A 23386-nucleotide genomic window follows, 5' to 3' on the forward strand; every position below is an offset into this window, starting at 1 on the left:
TACTGCTAATATTTACGAGGCATTAGTGGCGAATATAAAATTTGCTTCCCATGCTTTCTTTAACTATATAGAGGTTAATTTGCGTGTTTGACAGTGAATTGGTTCAAACGCTTAGTTTGCTACTACTGCAACAAATCTAATTCTTTCATTCCAATTAACATATTTTCAAAAGAAATGCATTTTTATGAACTAAATATGAATACACAAATTGAAATAACATTTTCAGAGGGGAAACATAATTCTTTCATCTGCTCCAAGCATCTCTACACGTCCAAATCTTGCAAAAATGATATACACTAGGAACATATTGCGTGAAATTACAAAGAATTTTATCATTGAGAAATTTCTAAAATCACTTCACAAGATATTTATTTATGTTAGGAATGGTGTTAAGAACAATAAGTGGAGCAAGATAGCCCCGTGAATGGAGCCCCGGAGGTATCTTCCAAAGGGTCCAGAGTACAGTTTCCGGTGACACTTTTTGACCTCCTCTACATAAAACCTTGGATTTGTGACGTGACCCAGGGAAAAGAATTGCCCCGAACTACCATCGTCGAAAACGTGTCGTTGCATCAGAAATGACGGCGTCACACCTTTCAGCAAAATTCGTTCCTCTCAATTAGTACAATTGGATTATTTTCCAAAAGAATAGCATCCCATTTATTTTCATCAATCTCCATCTCAAAAACAAAAAAAAAAAACTTGGCAACACAACATTTACATAAATTGGATGTCTTCCAACGTAACCCAACCACTACATAAAAAACAGCAACATAAAAGACCTTGTAGCCAGGCATTGTAATACTCATAAGGCTGCGGTTTAATAAGGGGTGCGCTCTACTCCCACTTATACTTAAATAATTTACTGAATAGTTAGTGCATTAATGGGTGAACTAACCCTGGTATCCCATATTTTTTCCAAAAAAACTGTTGTCACATTTATATATGATTATTCCCTGGATATTTTGATTCCCAGTTTTTCCAAATGATGAGTTTGTGAATCTCTCAATATTTAACTACACTTAAGCACTGACCTACCGCAACAACAGATTATGCATTAAAAGTTTCGAGCTCTCACTCATATTTCATACTTAGCAGACTGCGTATAAAAGGTCACTTCACACTTTGAATTCAACCTTCAACACACCTTCAACAGTTCAATTTTGCTACGGAGTACTCCTCGACGATAAGAAACCCAAAAATGTCACCTCTAATTTACAAACTGTCAAGTTCATCGATATACGGCGACATTTTCGGTTTGTTTTTATAAAATATTATGAAGATCACGCCCTCCGTAAAAAAATGTTTATTCCTAAGACGGGAACAACTTTCTACGTTTCGTTGACGTGCCTATTTGCAGGTATTTTTTAAGCATAGGGGAAGGGGGGAAGATTGAAGAGACCAGCTGTGCTTCTATAGTCTTTCGAGAGCGGAAGGCAGCGATAACGGAGATGTAGCGAGGAAAGGGTTAGGGAGTGCGGGCGAGGACGGGGAAAGGAGGGCGCAAGGGGGCGTGGGAGGGAAGTCTCGTCGAGAAAATAAAAAGAGGGTATCGTATGTTTTTAGAGAGCTCTCTCACTTTCCATCCTCTCTTTCCTTCAGTCCCCTCCCTCCTTCCGATTGGTGAGGCCAATCTGGTGAATTAGGAGCACAATACCTTCACATCTCCTTCAACTCCCCAGGTATATGAATATGGAAGGGTTTGAAATGTATCATAATTTTAGAATATCACTGCGGTAACTAATTTCCGAATGTAATTTACCACCTTGGGCTTAAATTCTTAAAAGATCAGCTTAGGCATTTTTGAAGGAACATTTTCGACAATGTTATTATTGTTATTAATTTATTAATCCAAATTATGAAAAACATTAAATTGATTGCTATTATTATTTCAACATAATGAAAAATATTACTTCAAAGTTGTGAAATTATTTTTGTACTTTTTTAAAACCTTGTACAAAATCATGCAAAGTATGTGATTATTCCATTTCAATACATTATTTTTGTTACTATAATCATTATTACAATATTATTATGACTATTATCATCATCATAATCATCCTTTAGTGTACCCGACAAGATCCACTAACTTTCGGTATCATCAGTATACATATAGCTATCGCAGGAATAGAAGGATCATCAACTTTGCTATTTCCACATAGTAATTTATTGAGACCGACCATGGTTTCATTACAGAGTAACATTATCAAGGTGAAAAATGCAGGTAAATTGACGGTATACATAGCAGAAGGTTGGGTAGGGAAATTTCCGGGAGCCGTTGGTTAGGGGGAGGTAGGGGTTGAGTTTGGAGTTAGGTTAGGCGTCACTGTGGGTGGGGTGGAAAATTGTTGATCCTTCTATTCCTGCGATTATAGATTTCCACCAAGTTACGCCCGCTGCTATTAAAATGTACATAAAGTTTCAACGTGGCATTTAAAAGGTAGAGCAAAGAGTTAATAATATAATTAATAACTTAATTAAAACCATAAATAATGGATAAATTTAAAAATCCTATCCCAAAAGAATATAAAATCAGGGGTTAAAGTGAATTTAGATCAAGGTTTATAGCATGAAAATTTTATGCCAACATTTCTGAAGAAATTTGATGCGCTTTCCCTATCTAAGAATGTGTCACCTTAAGAGTACGAAGTCGTACGATCTAAATGGGCAATCGTTGCAGTTATAGGACTGTTTCTGAAGTCTGGAAAGCAGAGAATTGAACAGCAGAATTTAATTGCATAGCCAAAGAGTTGACACTTTTTCCAATCCACCAGTGCTTGCATTTGTGGGTGGTCTCTGGGGAATCAGGCAAAGGAAGAAAAAAAAAGCCAGCAGTGTTGCTACGGCAATCTTGGAGTTCTGCACCAAAGATTGCTCTCGGACAGGGCCTTTCTAGCATTTTTCCCCACTTAGTAAGGAAAGGAAGAGGAAGGGTTCAATCATGGTAGTGAAATAGAACTTGGTGAATTCAAAAGATTTCATTTCATAAACAGAACGGCCGGTTTCGGCTGAAAGCCAATCTTCAGACCAGATGAAATTAAATAAAGGCCAATTCAAAGATACTGAATGCACTGAAGTATTTTTATGGCATAAACTTACGTACGTGCATTTTTTCAATGAAATCACTAAATCCGTCGCATATTGTCAGTGTAACGATAAAACAATGGAGGTCCTCAAAATTTGGAAGAACCTTGCTTTACGTCTAGTTCGACTGACGATTTATTTGAAATGTGACACAGATTAAGTGCACGCTTTTTAAATGCATAATTTCGCCGATTTTTTCTATGCACTAACATGTATTTACACTTTACTCGCTATAATCCACGATATTTTATACCTACATTGGCTCTGTCGTGGACCTTGAATGGCTTGGCGCTGATGCTGTTTACAGAGATTCCCACTCGTAAATTATTCTGACTCGACGTAATGAGGAATCCACTTTTCGATCGATACCCCAGAACGGATTGATACCGTCAAGTGAGGGTTTACTGCAGTTAAATTGGAAAGAAAATTATCAAGGACATTAAAAACTTTACTTTTATAGGATGCTAACATGTATTGAATCATATGTTGACAGTGTTGTTGGTGAGAAGATACACCATTCCAATCTTTAAAGGAGGAAGATTTTTTTAGCATATGGGGATTACAAATCGTTGACCAATATATGACCAAATTCCATTGTATTACTATCTTATCCTCAGGTATGGCCACTCACTATACCTGAGGAGTAATGCAATAGAACTTGGTGACTTAAACACAGATTGAATTTGTCTAAACCGTTTTATTCAGCTAGTTCATTTACAGCCTGAGATGTTATCTCTTTTCCACCCTTGATAACTATTCTTATGGAACCAATACGAGTTCTTCCATTGCTGTTCTAAATGATCAGTTCTGAAATGCACGAAAAAAGCTGAAGTTACGCCTGTAAAGTTTACTTTAAAAATTCTTTGGGCACAGTCTGTACCTTTATACTTCAGGCCGGAACTCACACACCAAAAAGCCATTGTAGTTAGGCCCACGGGAAACACCTTGAACGCCATAGGAGTTTATAAAGCTAAGCGTTGTGGAAGGTTAGTACGACGCTCTCGGAAGCGGCGATTTAAGCGTCTAGTGCCCCAGGCTTGCGCTCCGTCTCCTGCCGGACAAAACCCCCCGCCCGATCGAGTTGGCAACTACGCGTGCGACCTATCTCCGCGAGCCAATTCAACCCCGATCTCCCTTCCCTCACGTAACGTACAGCCTCGAGAGACACTCTCCCCCCCTCCCCTCCCTCCTCTCATAACCCTGAGTGGAAGGAACGCAAAGTAGCGGAGAAGGCGGGATAAGAAACCGGTGAATTCTACGCAGGGAGAAAAGAAGAGAGACTGTGTGAGGGCGAGAGAATGGCAAATGAGGAAGGGAGAGAAAAGGAAGGTGGTTGGTTGGTTGGGAGCTGTGAAGGAGATAGCCGTGAGATGAGGGAACTTCGAGAGAGACGAGGAGGAATTGAATAGGATGGGGGTGCGGACGATACCATCGCGTTGCAAGGGGTGTGCTTCCTCTCCGCCACAATGGTGCGCTATTCACCAATGTCCCCTTCTTCGTTCCTTTATCATCATCTTTCAACGCCCACGTCGAGAAAAATAGGCAAAAGAGATACGTTTTGCTTACTTCAGGTACGCAGTCACCTTCACTACGCGATATTATGTTGTATTTTTCCGCCGGACTGTAATCGAAGCAATGTCTTCGTTTAAGGGTTTCCACTGCGTCGTTCTTTTCTGAAAGTGGTGTAATCTAAAGTTGTGTGACGGCTCAATGGCTAAAAAAGTCACTGAAAAAAATCAAGAGGGCCAGGGGAAAACCTCAAAACGCTACAATGTTATTCTCACCCATACATACAAAAATTCTCATTTTTATTTATCTAGGTAATCTCAGAACGTCGTACTAACCTTAGCTTTATAGCTCCACAACGCTTAGCTTTATAAACTCCTATGGCGTTCAAGGTGCTTCCCATGAGCCTAACTACAATGGCTTTTTGTGACACAGGATGCATTAGAATGACATTTTTCAATTCCCACAGCACAACTGAGTTCAGGGTGAGCTCTACCCTCATGCATGATACCGACGTCAAGGGAGCTCTAGATGACCGCCATGTAAATAATTAAATGACCCTTAAGTAAAGGAAGTATGATCATTTACATTATACAAGTGCTGTCTTTAGTTAGAAGGAATGTTTACGAAGTGTTATTGAAATAAGGTTAAGCATCCATAAGAAGATAATTAATACTCGTGCCTTTCACATAACAGTATGTAGAAATAAGCTATGATAATTAGAAATAAAGGGTGTAGAAAAGCTATTTAAAATTATAAAATAAAAAGGTCAAATACAGAGGGCAATTACCAAATCTCACAGGTAATTTTCCCTTGTCATTAATGACATTGAACATCGCGCTTCAACATAGTTGCTTCACAATCTAAACTCCATCAAGGAAAAAGCTCATGAAGAGCGATCATCAACGCCTGAATTGAGATCGAGATAGACAATTTTACGGAGAGGTAGGCAATTTTACGGAAATAAACAGTTGAGGAAAGAAGTAGAATGAACATTAACCTCTCAAGAATAGAATAAATTAACGGCAAATAATGCCGTGAAGAAAGTAGGCGGGGCTCTGGAAGCATAATTTCCGCGCAGTTTATTGCGTTGATTTACGACCAATTTACACCCGGATTAGCTACTAATACGGGAGACGGATGGCAATGGCCTCGTTCACGTGGAGAGCGACCTCTTCCATCGCCCTGCATGGCATCCGTTCCTACCTCCTTCGCAACGGAATGGTGCCACGACTATAAGGATGGGACAGGTTAAGTTTCTTTTCTCTCAGACCTGCCTCCAGGCAGAAGGGTATGTATGAGAAACTGCCATTAACGAGAGCGTGCGCCATAACCGGACGGGAGCGGGTGGGTAAGCGTTACCTTTAGGTCTTTACAAGGCATCCTCCCCTTTTTATTACCCCAACAAGAAGAGTATATATCCATATCTCAGTCAACATTAATGAAATTTTTACCAATTTTATAGACTTAAAGTTTACTAATAGAGAATAAATGGCAAATGCTAATTCAAACGTGAAAGGGTCTATCCGGTTAGCATTGGTGAAAAGTGCCCACAGATGTTTTGAAAATAAAAAATATGCACTTAAAGTGCATCAAAAATTATGTGTTTCCCCAAAGTTTCAGGCCCTAACATCGGAATTTAACCTCAAAAAAATTAAAACAAGATTTTTCATTTTTTAACCATATATCCAGTTTTTATTTTTGTAAAATCGTTTTATTGATTTTAAAATGTATATACTATTACGTTCCACCATTCTGATTTTTTTCAAATTTTTTTGACCGGAAACCAAACTTTTACATAAGTTAGAAATTTTCAAAATTAAATTTAAAAAATTAGGAAACATTTAGACACGCCGAAAAAAATATATTTTGTTACCCCTACATCAAAGTACAATCGTATTTTTTTCAGATTTTTAAAATTGGTGGAGCACTGTCAAAAAATGAATAACTGCTTTGCGCCATTTGCATCTATGTATTCCAGGAGGATATTTAATTTGATTGTTGTGAGCAACGATTGTTGATCAGTTTGTAATATTATTGATTAAGAATAAAGATTAACTTACACAATGCCTATCACACTTATATTAATAGTAATTATTGGTTTTAACCGTACTGTTAAGCTTTAAGTTCGTCTTCAAACTTCGAGAAATACAACGTCGGCCGAAAATGATTTTTTTCATATCTCCTGACTCTAATGAATAGTAGGCCTTCATCGGGCTTTGGAGCTTAGATGCCCTCTCAGGCATACACAAAGATTATGCATGAGATTTGGTATAATCATGGGATGTAATTACATTAAAAACAATTTGTAATGAAAACTTTAAAGTTTGAATCAATGGGATTACTGAGTTGAAAATTGTCAAACGACAACACATGTAAGGAGCAGTTATAGGAAAACGGCTTTGGGGGAATTTTGGTAGTCCATTAATGAATCAAATATTGCATATAAAAGAAGAGAGATAATGAAAAATTAACCCGTCAATTATATCGCACAGAAGAAATGTTAATACACGCATTCATGAAATAAAAACATGTGGTAAAAATACATTTTTTTCTATCACATTTCGTGATTTTGGGGTCCTAAAGTACCCCATAACACCAGGGAAGGGTTAACTTGGTATTTAGAGGAGGCGACCGACACTTGAGGTCATTTGCAACATGAGGAAAAGTTATGGGAGGAATAGTGGAGAGAAACCCTTCGTTGGCATTAGCCAGCTCTAAACGAAAGGCACTAAGGGGACCACGTATTAACGTCCCATCCGACGGATTAAGTGTTGCGTCCTCCATATAATATTCCAGTAGGTAACGGGCAGTTTCTGAAAATTCTCTTCCATCGCTGGGATTTGAACCCGATCCCACAGGATGGGAAGCCAAAACTCTATCCACCACTCCAACCATTCTCCACGGAAGGGGTCAAGAGACGGGGCAGAGGGAGAGGAAAAATGGGAGGGGAAGATATGGATTTAATTGTACTCCAAAAGGCATTCGTCAGTTCCCCTCTCTATACAGTCCATCCAGACGTGCTGGATACAATGATAAAATTATAATTTTGTTTCAATGTTTAAAAATAAAGTTTCCTCCGACCATGATATTAGTTAATTCCACACGGTTATCCTTTTTGATGTCTCTCATTGAATGCTAAAATAATCTTCGCTCTAATCCAGTGTGCCATCGGCATTAATGCTCTCAACATGACATAAGTGATTTCAGTTGAACAAAAGATCTCCGTGTATACGATGCTTTATATTTTGGTACATTATAATTTTAATGCAACCTATTGCACGCTTTGTGAGCATGGTAGGTCAACTTCATACACCGAAGGGCTAAATTTAGCAAGAAAAAATCATTCTAAGTGATTAGGATTCAAGTATATATCCCCCGAATACCGATCAGAGATATGACAAGGTACGTCACCTTTTTTATCTTTCAACTTTACTTCTAATTTGATTGATTAACTATTGATTCTAAACTTTGATGAAACCATTTATTTACATCACCAATTTTCGTACATTTCGCATTAATTGAAAAACATTAACATAATTATTAATTTTTATCTACTAAAACCCCTCGGGAATTAGCTAATATAATGGTCCATTATTTCTTATGCCTATAAAGCGGAGGCTATGGCGGTTGGTGGTATAAAGCGTTCCTATGATTTAACTCACAGGTAACGTCATAATTAATCAAGATCACATCATTAGTTTAATTAGAATGACTATCTTTCCAAAAATGCTACAATGATCTTGAAAGTGCCTATTTTGCGATCGCAGTGAAAAAAAAGTTTCCTGCGCAGTAACGCAAGTATTTAAACTCGTTCTCATACTTAAAATATTTAAAGAAAGAGATAGACCATTTAAGACAGTGCATTTGAAAGAATTTTTTTCTCCAAATCCACAGAGAGTAGCTGAGTGCCTCTCCTTAAATGGTAAGTGCTGTTAATTTACTTCACGCTCAATATCTTTAAAAGTCTTGAAGATAAATATAAAATTTTAAAGAAGGAATTAAAGGGAAAAATGCTATAAATTGCTGAAAAAGATATCCAATGCACGTCACATTTTCCCTGGCAATTGCTACTCTAAAACCAAGAGAAACATGTAAAAATAGTGCAGAAGAAAATTTTCAAAAAAAAAAAAAGAAGCAAGACATTGAATATTAATATTCATTGTGGCACTTAAATTTCGCTGCAAGAGACTTAATTCATGACCTTAAATTCAATTAAATTTGGTTCAAAGAGACAATCAAGGGAGTGATGTGAGTAATGGTATTTTCTTAACGGGAGAAGGGAAAAATATCATGCGAAAACTACTCCGAATCCTTTGAAGAAATTAAACCGTTAGCATTCGAGTAAATTCATTGATATGCGGGATATAAGAGAACATCTTTATCATTCTGTTCCATTATTTTTTTCCTATACACCGACGAAGAAGATGCGAATAGAGTTCATTAAATAAATGGTCATTCTCTTAATTTTTTACTACCAGGAGAAATTACTACCGCTCTACAGGTACAGCAGCCGCATAAAAGTCAATTTATCGCTTTGTTGAACAGAAAACAACACGTTTTTCCGTAATGAAGAATTTTATTCTCCATGAAAGACAAAATTAAGCGTTGAAGACTCACAATAAGAGTTCTATTTTACGACATTTTTTCTTAAAGAACCCTAGTTTTTTAAAACCAAAATTGAGACCTGTAGTCAATAGTTAAGTGGTACACCATGGATTAATACTAGCATTGCGCAGAACGCTACTAGAAAAGTTCTCTCCATTAGCATTCCGTCTGAACTGGTCTTAAAAAGGAGATCCTTCCTTCCCACCCTTCACTACTTGTCAGGGAGAGAGACAAAAATTACTCCCTTTACAAGTGTCGCAAAAGGTAACAAGGGAGGAATTTCCTTCTTAACTTGTCATTTTATCTTCCAACTACTACCTTGGACCCTGTCATTACGTCAAAGAGAGATGAGGAGAGAGCTTCAAATGAACTCAAATAGCTCACTAAATTATCGTGGATTCATTGGTAATTTTATGATAGAAATTGAAAAATGTTAAGAGATTTTCGGATGCCTTCTGTGAATCTTAAATCCTAAACAAAGGCGGTGAAGAAATTTCCTTACGGTTTCCTGACTCAATGTGGAATCATCGAAGAGGTAAGATGAGGAAGGATTATGAACTTGGAAATGAAGTCAAGCGGAAAATAACCATTGGAATTTTTCGCCCCTGAAAAATTTTTGCAAAAGATTTCTCTCTAAAGATAGATATTTTATTAATATTATATCACAGTAGTGGATTCCTTTTACTTGTTACAGAAAATACTGAAGTTTTACCAGTATTCGTGGCGCGTTAAAACCTTACTCGGTAAAGGGTTTATGGTTTTTGAAAAAAAGGGTTCATGGTTTCTGAACAAAAAACATATCCAAAAGTTAAGCCAGAAACTACTGGGAAAATATGTTAACTTCAAAGCAGAAAGTAGGGTAGTGTTCAAAAGGAGAAACAATATTTAAATTGTTTTCGAATTGCAAGTTTCGAAGAAACTAAAATAAGAATGTAAATTTTAATTACTAATTCAGCAAATAAACTCCGAATGTTCAGTTATTTTTACACTACAAATAATACCTAAATATGTTTTCTTTCCTGCCATCCGATAGGGAAGACGCGATTTAACTCGGTAAGAGGCCTTTCCGGCCACCAACGTCGTGAATTCATGATTTTCTAGAGGAAGCTTAACCGTGGAGATACCTTGAATAGCTAAATAACCGATCATCAGAGAAACATTATTGGGAAGACAGCATTTTTCCTGCCTTGTAATGACTTCCTTAATAAGTATACAACCACGGCAGTATTAGCATTCACCACGATCATAGTGTAATGAATTTCTTTTAATTTTTTAATGTTCACAATTCCTCAATGTATTTTCCTTTTTATTCTCTTTAAAAATAAATTCTCTCTGTACTTATATTTTACACTGTCCGAGTGTTAATAACGCGACAAACTATGTACATTTTTTAAATTCCTAAAATAATACTACCTGAATTAAAAGAATGCATTCATTCACTCCGTCTTACATCTTAAAAGTTCTAAATATTTGCGCATTTTCCCTGTCACATTATTTTTTTGCTGTAGGTTCTTAAAGATAAATTTTACAATGCGTGAACAATGTCATCAATGTTATTTTTATTAATTTGGCACCAAGTTAATGAAAAGGTTAAAAACAAAATTGAATGGCTGATGAGTAAAATTCATATACAGTTGAAAAATTAAGTCTCACTACATTATGCGAAAGAAAATTAAATATCTGTTCAGAATAACTTTTGTAACTATACCACGTATTATGCGTGAGATTCTTCAAAGATGTATAGGGTGTTCCAAGTAAAAACGAAAGTCTTCAAATGATTCACCTAAGCATAACCTCCTCTACAAGTAAAGGTCCTTAAAATACCAGTGTTTAAGAAGTTGTTCTCTCTTTATCAGAGGTCGATGTGATCACAAAAATACAAAAGTTGAATTATTAATTATATAAAATTAATTGCATAATTTTATAAGTCATTTACGAGCGGATTTTACTCAGGAACTCGACAGTCTTTTTAACGTAAAACCCAACTTACTATGTTACTACCTCAGTAATGTTTGCCGACAGGAAAAACATCATAAGGAAAAACCATAAGATAAAAGGCAGTTGAAATGATTTCCCGTCAAAGGCCACATAAGTGTGAGGACTCCAAATGAGCTTTTACACTCCCATTTGATAATTTTTACGCAGTAATTTATTCTCTTTATCATGTAGAAACTTATGAGGAATGAAATTAACGTTGAGATCAGCTGATCTGGAAAAAATTATTTACAATACTAAACCATTTCTATGAAAAAGCGACAATTATCAGGATGCTATGAATTCTTTAGCAAAATGGATGGACGCTAATTGCCACCATCAGGAGAAAATGCTTTTCAAATAATTAACTGGTGAAAAGAAAACTTTGAAACACTCTATCTCCTTCAACGAGTCATTTCTCGAGACAAAGGAGAAAATAGTTCATTATTCATCAGGTTTCCGCTTGCCACATCAAAGGAGCACCAGATATAAATCATAAAAATTTTTACAAATACATCAAAAATCTGACAGGTAATTAACATTACACATTTCCTAATGCTTTACTGTTTTCCACTGAAAAAGCGGTTCATTGAAGAATTTAGCATATCGAGAGAAATTGGAATTGCATCAAGGAACCCAAAGAAGAAGCACTGACGGATCGATACACTCAAGAGTAACACGGAAGTGATACTCCAATTATATGTACTCAACACCGGGCACAAAAGCCAAAAATATTGAAACATAATTTTTGGCAATGTATTTGCAAACAAAGTATAAAGGGGTTTTCCATGCATTATGGTTAATTCAAAATTAAAACGATATAAAAATTATAACCAAACACTAATTTTTTTTCACAAGCCTAATAAATAAAAATTGAATTCCTGGATCAAAAAGTTGAGTGCACGGGCATTTGACAGTAAAAACAAACAGTTCCTTTATTTTGAGAAGAATATCCCTCATTAATGAACGAATTATGATTATATTCGAGATCTTCGAATATTAATTTGACGCCTTCAATTTACTATAATATACAAATTAAACGTGCATGTTCACTTAAACGAGACATATACCTTTTTTATTGCTAATAAGCTTAAGTAAACGAAATGGCTTATTTTATGGATGGAACTATACTTCATTATTCTTAATACCATTATAAATATGATACAGTTACGTAAATAATTATTTACTTACGCATAAATACGATACCAGATTTTTCGATACTAAAAATTATCCACTGAGGCATCAATAATGACCCGTTATTCACTGGGTTGTTTCAACAGTAAATCAATTTCACCATACTTAACTGGCCCGTCCCACTTCTCCGAATGCCGAGAGTACCACTGCAAGTGAGCTAATGCGATGCTTTTAAGAGAGCTTTCAATGTTTTCTCCACACACGGGCAGTTTCGCATCCTGCAACCCCGACTCTTTTCACAGCCATCGGTGATTAGCACTACGGGGACGTGTTGGGAACTCGGCCGCGCGTGCTATCCCGTCGCACCGTGGTGGGAATTCAACGTTTTTGGGAAGTTACGGTGAATGACTGAGGCGAGGTTCGACGTGACGGAAAGTTAAATGGAAGGGGATCTTTCACGGCACGGAGAGTTCTTGGAGAGTGTTCTAGAGCCATCCCAAAGTTGACTATCCAACTTTTTCCCGCATTGCAAAACTTTCGATTTGCCCGGCCTTACCGGACGTTTTATTTTTACTTTTTAGGTCATTCATGTTCAGAGTGCATAATGTGCTTTTCTGGCGATGGCTACGCTTTCACATATCTTAAGGGACGTGGATCGCTTCCTCAAAAAGACAAGGATGGGAAAATAAGCAGCATGTGGTCAGGTCCAGTTTAAGGGACGGTATAAAATATCGAAAATTAGATGATGGGGTACATCAGACTTTAAGATACATTAAATGAATCATGAGATGATTCATTACAAAAAATACGTGCAATTAGATAAGCTAAAACGTTAGTATGAAATGACTACTCATACCAGAGAAAGCGAATCGTACACCAATCCGAGAACATAAAAAAGTGAACGGCATGCTAAAATCACATGAATTCATGACAAAATATTGCAAAATTGTACCGGATTTTTGGAGTAAAACTTCCGAAATAGCCTCGTTCGAGCTCCAAAGAGAAGCTATATTTGAGTTTACTATTATTTGAGCTGGAAAAACAAGGATTCTGAACTCAGAAGAAACATGGATAAAGGAAGCTAAGGACCTTATCTACATCCAGCGAGTCAGCCACAGGTAGCAATAATAAATATTCATGGGTAAACAAATAATCGGCATTAAAGTGTAAATTTGGCTTCTTCATCATACATCTATTTTCCTAACGAACCTAAATAGCTTTTTCATTGAATTTTTGGTACTAAATAAATTATGAAGCAGGTGTTTTTCTATATCCAATAGCCGGTCCCTAATAACAGCCTCATTGCATAACCCAAATATGTAATAAAACTGTCTGGAAATGGATTCCATTTTAACCGATAGCAATAGAGTTAAAACCCTGAAGAGTGTTAACTAATCAAAGCATAAATGTAATCGATGAAGGCAACTGTTGTTTTTTCCATTAGGAATATTAAAATACATGTAAATATTCCAGGTTAAAATTGAACGTGAGTAATAATTAAGATAATTTCCAGTGAGAAAAATGTTGTTTGCTTCATCACCTACAAAAGAATATTTCACTTCCCTCTATAGAGGGAAAAAATCCTAGTCTCCCTTAAATGAAAACAATTGTATCAATTCAAACGCAAAACCCTACGTACAGTTTTGATTTATAATAATATCTATAAATCCTTTCTCGCCGTTCTCAAAAGAGGGCCGAAGAGAAGTCTGACGCTTCGCCAACTGGACGCCATTCTCTTCCTAGCCAGCGACCAGCCCCTTTGTGTCCATTTCGCATGACTCTGGAGACTTGGTCGTCTCGGTTCAACAAGTTCAACGCGCGACCTTAATGGCTCCGGACACCGTGGATGTGGGAGGGGGGGGGACGAGAAAGAGGTTGAGAGTGGAGCGGGAATTGAGATAAAAAACGACCGGTCAGCATTGGGAGTAAGAGGGTTGCGTGAACCGGAGAGGGAGAGTTTCCGAGATTTCAGGAAGCAAAATGCCAACCGATTCACGCTTAAGAGAACCCTCTCGCATTTGCCTCTCTGGATACATAATATACAGTTATTCGTGTTTTTGACCCAGTTCCACCAATTTTAAAAATCTGAAAAACATTAGGAATATATGTTGTTACCCCTATCTGAACGTATATTTTTTCGGCGTGTCTATTGTTTCCTAAAATTTTTAATTTAATTTTGAACATTTCAAACTTATGCAAAAGTTTAGCTTTCGGTTCAAAAATTCTGAAAACAATCAGAATGGTAGACAATAATAGTATACACAATTTAAAATCAAGAAAACGATTTTATAAAAATAAAAACCGAAAATATTGTTAAAAAAACTAAATATCGTGTTTCAATTTTTTCTGGGATTCTTTTCCATTGTTGAGGCCTGAAACTTTGGGTAAACATATAATTTTGGATACACTTTAATTGTATATTTTTTATTTCTCAAAATATCGGGGGGCACTTTTCACCATCTTAACCCGCTAGACCCTTTTACCTTGCCTCATATACAGGGTGGAGAAAAATTATTGTACCACGAAATGTTTACTCTGGATAGTCGACTAAAATTATGAATGATGTTCAGGTCGAAAACGCACCATTTTTAAGCAACTGAAACTTTGAGCCAAGCGCTTTGATTTTCTGCGAGTTTTCCCTGTTGCCGGATGCCTAAGATACATCGCTATCTCTGGCAGACAAATAATTCGAAGCCATGAGTTAGTGTTTGAGGGTAATTTTTATTTCTACGCAATAAAATGAGCTTAAAAAATTAAAACTGAAGTCACCAAACCCTCAAAATATACCTAAAATTATTTTTTCGAGTTCAGTCTAGGGTCTTAATAACACTCACTTTATGAGACGAATAATATGGTAGTGTGCATGACATTGAAACTTGAAACAGGATCTCAAAACCTATTTCAAACTCTTGAAACAAAAACGAGGTTTTTGACCATTGGACGGATAAAACAGATTATAGGAGATACAAAGTGCTAATCCCATGTAAAAGATTCCGTGATACGTTTGGATCTTGCCAAAGAAAGAGATTGTGAAAGTATGTAGAAAACGTCAGGATAGAGGAGCTTTAGAGAATAGGAGGCATTTTTGACCCAGAAGCATGGAATTTCTGTCAAGAGTTTGTACCAGAAATGAGAATCAATCTTCAAATTGGACTTATAAAAAAATAGGTTCTACTAGATGTATTGTGCTAATTACATGCAATATGTCCGGTGATACGATATGAGTCTTACGAGAGGAAGAGATTTTTTTAAATCTCAGTAAAATAACGCCACGATTAATCAACAACGCTTCAACGTCGTCGTCACGCGGGTGGAGACAAGCCGAGAGAAGGGAAGGGTTGTTTAGGCGCGTTGGGTTGGTGATGACGAGGTCAAGGAGGAAGCGACTATAATGAGCGGAGACGTCGTCAAAACATGCTTACTCTTCCCAACCACCCCCTTTGTACTCCCCCACTTTTCACCCTCCACCCCCAAGGGACGACGGAATGGAATCAAAGGGCGGGAAGTTGGGATGGCTGGAAAAGGTCAGAGGACGGCCATAGGGCAGGAGACGGCTTTTCGTGCGCGGAAAGTGAATGGAAAGATGAAGGAAGTTTTAATCTTGAGGCTTGAAGCGAAGGAGGTAATAATAGGTACCTAACTAAAGATAGCGTAGACTAAAGAAACCTTGAAGTAATAGTTCGTTTTCTAAAAGTATGTAAAATTATAAATGAGCCAATGTCGATGAAAGAAAAGAGTAAACGCAGGATGTAATAATATCTCATTAACGAGAACGTAGACTAAAGAGCTCTTTATATCGTTTATTTTCTAAAATTATATAGAAGTGTACATAAGGTAAGGTCGATGAAAAAGAAGAGTAAAAATTAGCATGTAATAATACCTCACTTAGGAGAACGTCTAGACCTAAGAGCTCTCGAAATAATAGTTTATTTTCTACAATTATGTACAATTATATGTACATGGATCAATATAATTGAATAACTTATTTAAAAAACTAAATTATGAAAATTAATGAATAATTATTCCCAATTTATCAATTAAATTGAATTAATGAAGCCTATGTACTGGTACCAGAAAAAATAATCAAAGAAATTCCACCCTAAATCGAAGAGATTACGGCAAATAATGGAATAATCTTATGAAACGAGGGAGTGAAATAGTTAACGCTAGGATTACTTTGTTCTCACTCACCCAGTGATACAACTCGAAGGCTGGTTCGGATAAGTGAGGGTAGAGCTTACCCCAGACTGAGCCAAAGGAGCGTGATTAACAAAAATTAAGAGTAGGAGGGCCAACGCCTTTCTCTGATCCATTTCGAGGAACTTGTACTGGAGTGTTCGAATGCTTCATCCAGGATTTGAACCAGGCAACCCTTTATCAGCAAACCAACCTCTCTTACCACCAGGCTACAACGTTACCCTTCGTTTTACTGCCACCAGAAAACAATTCAAGGAAATTTCATCCGAAATCGAATAAATTACAGCAAATAATGGAACAATCACATTACCAACACGAGAGGGTAAAATACCACATTAAAGAGGACGTAGTCTTTCCAGCACTAACAATTCCTCAAAATATTCAAATATTAGATTAAATAACTCTACCTAAAATAAAATGAAATGAAACCAAAATCAAATTATTAAAGTTTCATGACCGGCTCAGATTGTGAGTATCTACGCACCATGAATTCTATGTCTATTAATTCCTTGTTCTCCTTTAGGACGCAGTAGGTTGTCCTTTGACTTTCTTAGAGGGGGAGTAGTTAAAAACATTGATCTGCTTGGGTTTATCCTAATCTTAATATTTGAATTTTTGTAAGATCTAATTTATCGTTAAGGCCTAGAGAAAGATATCAAATATATTACGCCTAAGCTACTAAATAACAGAAGTTTTTCTAGTTACACGCCTATTTTAGGGCATATACAGGTGAAGTTTGTCAACATTAACCTATATCTCAAATATGAAAAGTTCATCCGCGAGAAAGTACCGAGTTAAAATATTATATCTATTTATACATACCTACTAATACTATCAACGCGGTTATCTTCTGAAACTTGGTTGAAAGTTGGCAGCATAAGTGTTAAAGGAGTAATTTAAAAACTAAGGAAAGAGGTCACAAGGACAGAATAATATTTAATGCGCACTTCTACTCCATAATTACGCTAATTGTGAGCCCTGTCGTGTGTGATGCATATGAACCCATGATATATTGTTGATAAAATAAGCCTTGAGTTTTTCGAAGAAAGAAATGAAACTACAAAAATGACTTTGTTAAAGTTTTAAGACCTTAAAGTTTAAAAATATTAGTAATAACGGTCATTGATAAAAATTTACTCGCCTCATTTGTGTACTGGCTTATAGTTAAGACGATGATCGCATTATCCAAAATAATTACAAAAGAGGAATGAATAGTTGAGAGAATGTAAAGGGGATTTCGTTGGTATAAGGAGAGGGAAGACAACAACAAAGGCAGGTGAGAATGGGAGATGACAAAAGGCAGAGAAAGGCGCGGGAGGCGTAATTTTTTGAGAGGCTCTCTTGTCGTGGGAGGATTGTTTCAGGAGGGAGGGTTTTTTTTCAACGAGGCATGTGCTCCAGTTTTGAACGAGGCCAGCGGGACGAAGAAACGAAGGAGAAAGGGAATAAGAAGGAAAGAGAAGACGGACGCGAGGCCAAAAAGAGCATCAGATGGAAGGTTGGAGGTATTCATTTCCCGTGGATGGCGGCACAGTTTGCCATAATGGCGATGCTATGGATGGAGTCAGAAAGGGGTAAAATGGGTAAGTTAGGATAGGGGGGTTCCCCATTTACGTCAATTCGCCGGCGTAAAATACCAGATATCGACAATTTCGTCCCTCGCTTCACATGAAATAAATAAGAACTTTGACCAGATGGAGGGCTTGCAGGCCAAAAAAATGAGGTAGGGGACTGGTATATTTTTCTCCCCCCATGGCCGCGAGGAGATAAATTAATACGCACCAATTTCCGGCCAAATTCGGCCTTCATACAGGTTTTCGACCAAAGTGTGCATGAAGGGTGAGTCAAATAAGCGTTCTCTTAGGTTAGTGACACAGGTTATTATTAAAGAATTTTCGCATTAAAGAAACTAAGGAGTCATTTGTGCTATACATATGCATTGAAAACAATAAAATATAAATCAATATCCTAATCAAAATCATTCAAAGAAAAAATTCTCTGAAGCAATATCTGAATATTTCAACGGTTTTTCATGAAGTTCCTCAGCGGAGCTTGCGCACATTACCTCGTAATAGGGAATACACGGGATATAAAAAGTGGTACCGTAATTTCCACCTTATAATTTTATCTATACACAATTCAACCTATTGGTAAGTTTGCTAAAAGTACATAATCATTCAAATCAATAACGAGGTATACGGAATATAAAGGATCCACTAAAAGTCCACGAGCTAGGAGAAGACATTTAGATTTTACTCCGGGATATTTTAAGCAAGATAATTTTGCCGCAGTTTGTTCAGCTGCGATCAAAAATCCTTAATTAAATTAAGTAGAGCATAATGCGAAAGACCTCGAACGTCGAAACATGCAAAATGAAATATTTCGACCGCTTTTCCCCAGCGGCCAAATGCCCTGCCGGACCTGAGTCATAAATAAAAGACAAGAGCGCCGAGCAAGGGAGGAATACGAACAAACATTCAAGCGGTCGGAATGTATTCCTCCATCCCCTCTGGAGAGGATGAGGAGCGGTACGTTTTCGCAACCCTGCGGCTCAAAATCCTTCGTGGAAAGAGAAATGGCTGTATAACCTGCGCACGGAGAGAGAAAAGGCGAATGTAGAGACAGGAAAAACTCTATAAAACTATTTGGAAGAGGAAATGAGCATAAAAAATGAAGTTTTTGTGAATAGTGGCTGCAAAAAAAAAATTCTAGTAAACTTTCTCAGTAAAAATTAGAACTGCATATTGATTTGAGGATATGCGACTCAAACTTTGTTAAATGTTTATTTCAGTTCGAAGGTAATCAAGTGCTCGGCTCTAACGGCTAATGAGATACTTACTGATTGAGGTGAGGGCATACGCAACGGCTTCTACATAGAGAAATTGGAATATATTGGCATATTTTCGGAAGAGGAATGAAAAATCTTACAGCGAACAACTTCTCCGTTTCTAAACTTTATTAGATCGCATTCGTGCAGAATTGAGGTGAGTCTTTCAAGTAAAAACAAAGAAGAAAAAAAGGTGGCTTGGAGAGGAGACGCTGTTCCATATAAAGCTATCCTATGCGTTGAACTAGTCCTCTGTCGGCTTGCTAAACGAAGAGCATTGAATTGGACGGCTCCCTAAAATTCCTGATATCGCACTGTGGAATGAGCAACGGGATTATTTACAGTTCCTAGCAACTAGGTAGGAACACATCGTACACTCATATCAAGCCAAGAGAAGAGTAACAGTTAACTTCATACACCTCAAAAACACGTGATACCCTTACAATATACATCTTCCATAAGACCACTGATTGGTTGACACTATGGAGAGAGCTGTAAGGATTGTAGCGATATGACAATGATTGCGAATTTACGTATTAAAAATTTAAATTTAGAATTCAACCTTTCATTTAATTTTTCTAAGATTACCGCTAACATTGAAAAAACGCCTAATTCCTGGAGCCACGTGAATTCAACCTTGGCCTCTGTTTCCGTCCACTACTAGGCAGCCTTGTTCAGCGCTTTTGTTTATATTTACTTTGAGGTCATGTAATTATCTTTGGTTCTAACAGTTACAAACACTGTAATAATTTATTAAAGTATACCGGGACTAGCCACGGTGATAACTTTTTACGGAGTCACCCGCAATGCACAAATAGTGCGAAAAATCATTCGCCTTCACTGGGATTCGAACAGGGGAGAATAACGCCTCGGAACGAATTTCCACAGGGGAGAATGACGCCTCGGTAGCTTTACTGGCTAAAGCACTCGGCCGGAAATCGAGGGATCCGGATTCGAATCCCGGTCAAGGCGAATGATTTTTTCCTCTGTGGATTTTTCACACTGTAATAATTACTCTTCACATTAACGAGTCTTGGTCCTTGAATCAGGTGGTACTTGTGGTATTTTCATAGCATTTTTGTGCTTGAGAGGCCCATACGTGACCATTCTGTTCAAATTTAAGGGGTTAAAGATTATGACTAGCTGAAGTTAATCGTTGACTTTTTCCAAGTCTAATTTTACGTGATTATATGATAAGGAAATCATAAAATAATTATTTTGAAAATAATACGCTGATTCTATATATATTAGCGTTAATAAAATACTTATAAAAGATGGCACGACGCTAATTCTACCAAGGAAATTCTCCATTATTGAAATCAAACATTACCTTTCGCCTTAATTTACGAAAGAAAATGTCCGATAAAATGCAGAGTAAATACCTAAACTGCAGTAAATTAAGGTTTTAAGAGGAAAATTTACGACAACCAGGATATGGTGGGTAAGCTAGTGTAGTCTGAACTACAGTGATAGTGAAAATTAATGAGGAGAGCGATCATGTAGAATATTCGAAAGGAAAAAGGATTCTGGGAGGTGAAAAAGTATTTCGGAGAAGTGGCATACTTAGCCAAGTCGCAAAATATCATAAAAAAGTCATCTCAACTACTGCGACGTTAAGCACTAAACAAAAACCTACACATTAATTGTTCAAATACTTCTGTACCTAATTTTAATGAAATTCATTTGATCAAGCGCAGGAAAGTTGGAGTAATTTATTTTAGTTAGCTGTAAAATAATGAAATACTTACCAATTTTGAAGTCTAAATCTCTGTGTCATTCAAGGAGCGACTGCTAATAAATTTCACTGCATAGATCAGTAACAAAAAGCTTGTTCTCCTTTCAATCCCAGCTTCAAGTTAGATCAGAATGCAGCACAGCAAACTTGTGAATTTTGCGACCTGGAAGAGGAAACAGCTACTTTGTAAAATTCAGTCGGAATAAGAGAAAGGGTACAAACGATTTTTACCAGCAACTGCCTTGTCACAGGAATGATACACGACAGCTTCCGCATTTTTCGGTTAGTAGTATTCCAGTTTCTAGACCAATAAATTATTTCCAGGGCATCATGAGGACCGCAGAATACCTCTAGAGTCAATAAATGGCCACATTCTCATGGTAAAAATGTACATTCAAAACTTAAACGACATCATAGTGGATAGTAAAAAAATGTGAATAAAAAATGACCTTGGGTCTTACCTTATACTGCGATACCTTAAATTTTTCTTTATTCCTAGGGATTGAAATGGATGAGACAGCAGAAACGGGAATAAAAGTATCGCTTGGCTCAAAAGAAAGGGGGAAAGCAAATTCTTCAAAAGCAAATGAAATCCAAAGCGAAAAATAAATTATGATTTAAAGAGAATTCAAGGAAAAAGCAACAGAAATGGGAAGGTGACAGGCTAAAATGGGTAAGAAAAGACTAAATGCAATCCAAAGCGAACGGATACATTCAGAATAACAGAAAACAAAGATGGTCGTGTTATTTCGTCTCAAGCCTTTATTTCAGTGAGAATAAATGAAAAACATAATCTTTATGAAAGAAAGCGCGCATACGAGTAAAATTACAGCTAAGTTAGGACAGTAGAATTCTCATCAGGAATTAATCATCTCCAGATATCGAGAAGAAACTGATGTTGTTCAAAAGAATGCAGACTTTGAATATGAGGAAGGGATCGAAATGTATGTAACTTAATAAGGAAAATAAAAACACAACAGAGATAAATCTGAAATTATTTCCTCAAGGGTATGGAATTATAATACCTTAATGAAAATACCTGGAATTAAAAAACAAACACCCCTTTCACCAGGCCTAAAATGTCGTATATTCTGACATCATGTCAAAATATGTTTTGAATTTGCCAGTACAATTACGAGTAATAGAAAAATAAAAAGAAAAGTCTCTGTAAAATAATTTGAAAATTTGAATTTTGAATTTGTGTGATAGCTCTATGCAGCTTTTAGGAAAATCAATCTATTTTTAAAAGAATTTGCAAACGTAAATTTTTAAGTTTCGTTAATCCAACAATAATTCACCGAAAAACCGCCGGCTATCTTCCCGCTAAAATTTAACCGAGATCGAAAAAAATCTCGCTCTCCAGAAAAGTAATAGTGCGTTCTAAATAAATCATAAGACGATTAGACGAAGCAATTCATAAAAAAAACAACAAGAAAGAAAATACGAAAAGAGAAAATACCAGGAGAGCCCCAGGAATGATGCGGAATGAAACTACGATAAATAAAATTTAGTACATCATCCCAGAAGACCTTATGAGAGACACTTAACAAATGCTTCCATGTTCCCTTCCAATTACGGTGCGGATCCGCGGAAGAGTGGCGAGAAAGGAGGGGCAAGAGCGGAGAATGAGAAGCGGAAGAAGATGATTCCGAGAACGGAAAGTTGGAGTAAGAGGATTCTTGAGGGAAAGGTGAAAAGAAGAGAAAGGCAGAGAGAAAGGGAAGATGAAAGTCACGGAGAAAGAGATATTCGCGGGAAGAAAGGAGCGAAGTGAAGAGCCGAGACGTTGGGCATAGGATGGAAAGGGAAAAGATTCCAACGAGAGAGGGAGGGAGGATTCTACCCCAAGATTCAGAGCCACGAAAAAGGTTAACGAAAGAATCATGAAAGGAAAGGTAAGGAAATGATGTGATACTGTTCAATTACAATGTGTAAAAATTGAGGTATGTAGCAGTAGCAATAAAAGAAGACAAAAACTTGACTAAAAAAATAGCTTTTATGGATCAACCGAAGCGTTAAAGTAAAAATAAAAGAATAGACTGGGGACATCTGAAATTTGACTCTATCTCACTGATTAAATGACATTGTTCAGCTTATGAGTAAATATGGAACACATTAAATTAATTCATTGATTTCAACTATCATGAATATTATTAATTATTTCATTTCCAAATTCGGCCAGAGGGACGCATGACTCCAGCTAATACAGTTTATGAGCGACACTTCACAAACGCTTCCATGTTCCCTTCCAATTACGTCACGGGTCCGCAGAGGAGTGGCGAGAAAGAGCGGAAAATGAGAAGCGGAAGAGGATTACTACC

The 23386-nt window shown here is 36.9% G+C and overlaps 1 long non-coding RNA gene across 1 annotated transcript in view; it reads right to left on the bottom strand.

The window, feature by feature from the left end:
• The window catches only part of LOC124156080, a 185838-nt gene that overhangs the window by 86759 nt on the left and 75693 nt on the right, over window positions 1-23386 (bottom strand). Inside the window, exon 2 of the long non-coding RNA XR_006864263.1 lies at window positions 21079-21228. This is a non-coding gene — a long non-coding RNA (uncharacterized LOC124156080). The remainder of the gene's footprint in view (window positions 1-21078; window positions 21229-23386) is intronic.

Source organism: Ischnura elegans, chromosome 3, assembly GCF_921293095.1.
Source record: "Ischnura elegans chromosome 3, ioIscEleg1.1, whole genome shotgun sequence".
NCBI classification, from domain to species: Eukaryota; Metazoa; Arthropoda; class Insecta; order Odonata; family Coenagrionidae; genus Ischnura; species Ischnura elegans.